Here is a 3,585-nt window from a genome sequence, read left to right as displayed (position 1 = left end):
TTCATTTAAGAATAAAAGGACATGGGGGTGGGGTGGGGTTGTGGCTCAGTGGGGGAGTACTCACCTAGCATGGGTGAGCCACTGGGTTCCATCCTCATCCTCAGTACCACATAAAGATACATAAATAAAGGTATTGTGTCCATCTACAACTAAAAAATACTAAAAAAAGAAAGAAAGGACATCAATAAAATTTAATCACTTAAAGATGAATTCTTTAGTATTTATTATCTTTTTGTGATCACATACAATATATAAAATGGCATGACCCAGATCAAAAGTACTACGTTTATAGAGAAAGTTTATGAGAATAAATTAAATAGAAGTTCACCGACTATTGAACCAATCCTAGATTCTCTAAGTCTTCCAATTAAGGGGCTTTGGAAGTTCTGTTTTTCATATGACCCACAATAAGAAAATATATTTCAAACCATAATCCACTACAAAATGTAGAGAAACATATATTCACTTGTATAGATGGAAAATAAATGAATATTTCACAAAGCTATACAATCTTAAAACATGCTATACCATGTTTATACTACACTATTGCATTAAAAATGGCAGTCATTTCCCCTTTACTTGATTTATGATACACTATTGGATGGCTCTCCATTTTCCAAAAACATTATTCTTCTTCAGTTCCTTCAATCTCCATTACATAGATAATAAAATTGAATTCCCAGTATATTTGAGTATTGTTATGCAATTCATGGTAGAATCATGTCAAAATATGAGGGTAATAATTTCTGAGACCTGGGAACCCTCATATAATATTTTGAAAAAAAAAAAGTGTTTCAATGCCTAGCATAGTGGACATTCAAAAATATTAATTGAATGAATTTACTGATCACTGAATATAGGTAGCCAACTGCCAATGCTACTCAAAGAGTGGTGCATACTCTTTAGTCTGTGAAGAAAATTGGAAATGGAATTTCTCAAAATTTGTTAATGAATTAATTATTGAAGTATGATTGGAAATCAGTGCTATGAAGACCAAGTTTCACACTGGATTCATCTTGTATTTTCAATGAAAATCAGCAAGTCATCCAAAAGTGTTTGTTAAATCCTGGGAGCTCAGAACTAGGGATGTAGAGAGTTAATGAGATATTGAAATGCTATGCATGTTTGGAGGAATTTAAAATATTCCAAGTTACTACCAAAAAGGAACCTTCAGTTTAGATGACTGCAATACACATTTGATAGGCTTTTAGTTTTACAGGACTACTCATTTTCAATATTGCATGAGCTTTTTGTGTTATATAAGTGTTTCCCTTGATTTTGTGCATTTATATCATAATAAATTATCCCAGTGTTCAACAGCTAGGCAGTTTTCAAATGTTTGATACTAAAAGTACAACAATAAAAGCATATGTCAGGTAAAAACTCTTTAGCCCATTAATTGTTTGGAATTTTGTCATTTTGTTGATGTTGAAAATATCTGCAACAATATTTGCAAAACTTATAGTTGGTCACCTAGTTGGATAAAATAAGTAGTTGTTTGTAAGATATGACAAATTTTATTGTGATATTTTTTTGCTGTAGATACCCTAACATAGATTAATAAAAAACACATTTTCAGGTAATAGATTTTAGAGTGTTAGCATATTGATGTTTTTCAAAGCAATGTGGGATTTGACAAACTCCCAATGGTCTGCGTTTATTTTAAATAACAAATGAAAATGATTCCATTGATAATGCTGTGCTTTTGAAAATGGCCACAAAATACAAATTTCCAGATGTTTCTGTATGTCAACTGCACCAGGGAGAGATTTTCTAATGTCCTACTGCCTGAATATTATAAACTATTTATAATTGGCTCTTTTTTCCTAATTCATACTTTTTATGTTCATTGTACCCTTTCTTTCTAGAAAATAAACCAATACCTCTTTCCAGTCACTCTTCAAAAGTAATTATTCTGGTGAAACTGAAACTGGACCTTTGTAACTGAAGGATGAGGAAAGGATGTAATAATAATAATAATAGCAAATAAATGACTCTCCTTCTGTTATTATACAGGTCTCTGGATTTTTCTGTTAGTTTTTCTTTACTTATTAATGAACAGAGCTAATCTCATCTGGCTACATATTTCTAAGAAAAAAGACTGCATTGTTAGTTTTCCATAAAATATTAAAATATATTTAAAAAATACAACCCCCAATTTTTATACAATAACTTTAGAATAAAAAATATATCCTATAAAATTTATTTGATAGAGAATTTTAAAGTACTTGGAACATTTTCTCTAGCTTTTTAGATTTTAATAGATTTCATTTAAGAAACATTAACAGTAAAATTATCTTTGCATTATTTATTTCTGAATTTAATAACATGCTTGTGCCTGAGGTTACTTGTCTCATCAGGTGTTGGAAGCAAAATGTTCTTTGACCAGGATTGAGCCTACTGCAGTTGGAAATTTGGACCCTTTCATCTATAAAATACAACACTTCCTCTGATATAGAAGTCTTCATTATGCATCAAAGAGAATCATCTTTTTAAAAAGACCCAATGTTACAAATATTTTTATATGTGTTACTTACAAATTTTAAGAATTTCAGAGTTTGGGAAAGTCTGTAAGCATATTGTCCTTTAAACAAAAAGATTTTGAAAATCAAAGTCTGCAAGTCAAATAAAGAGAAAAGGTAAAAAGTTGCATGGTTGAGAGAAAAAATTGGAGAATTTAGAAGGAAAAAGTCTGTACACAGAATTAATAGAACTACAAAGCAAAGAAATAACAGAAGATAATAAAGGAGGTAAAAAAGTAGGAATGATGGAAGAAAGGAAGGAAGAAGAGAATGAAAGACAAAGGGAATGAAAATAGGAAGTGAGGGGAAAAATTAGTAGATACCTTTACTTTTTATTCCATCAAACTACATGGCTAGCTCTAATATTATATTGCCAAATGAAAACTTTATTAATACTACCTATGGTAAAAATTTATTGAATTTAGTTTTTATTCCAATTGAGTGATATTTTATGTCTTGATGATAAAATTGTGTGATCTTGGTGCCATTTTTAAGAAACTACTTTATAAAATAATTTATAATAATCTGATTTCAGGATGTTAAAGGAGATAATTGTGCCTTAATTATAAAATTGGCAGGGGTTTTTAATATTATTCAGTTTTTATATGAAAGGTTAGCACTAATACCATAGTTTACAACTTGTTATATAAATCACTAAATACTTTATGAATCAAGAATGGAGAGAGAGCTTTCAATTCAGAGACTATAACAATGATGTAAGAAATAAAATCACTGCATTTATTTATTCTTAGTTTAGGGGTTTTGTATTATGTGAGTAGGAAGAACCACAAAGAAAATCAGGAGATAAAAAATGAATCTGATTAAAGGACAAAGAAAGGTTCAACCTAAATTTTCAGCCTCTCTTTTCATGTAAATGTGATGTCCATGAACTTTGGGGTGGAAATCCAATTTTCTCTTTATAGATTAGTGATTTTATAATTTTCACTGTTTTTCTCTTCACTTAAACATATCCTTGTATTTGGCTAAGATCAATTTTATTTAGGAAATATGTCAAAGAAAGTCTAAATAGCACCTTCAAAGGAAGGCTATACGTTTAGTTACA

This window comes from Callospermophilus lateralis, chromosome X, assembly GCF_048772815.1.
Source record: "Callospermophilus lateralis isolate mCalLat2 chromosome X, mCalLat2.hap1, whole genome shotgun sequence".
Taxonomy (NCBI): domain Eukaryota; kingdom Metazoa; phylum Chordata; class Mammalia; order Rodentia; family Sciuridae; genus Callospermophilus; species Callospermophilus lateralis.
Note: the sequence above shows the minus strand (reverse complement) of the source record.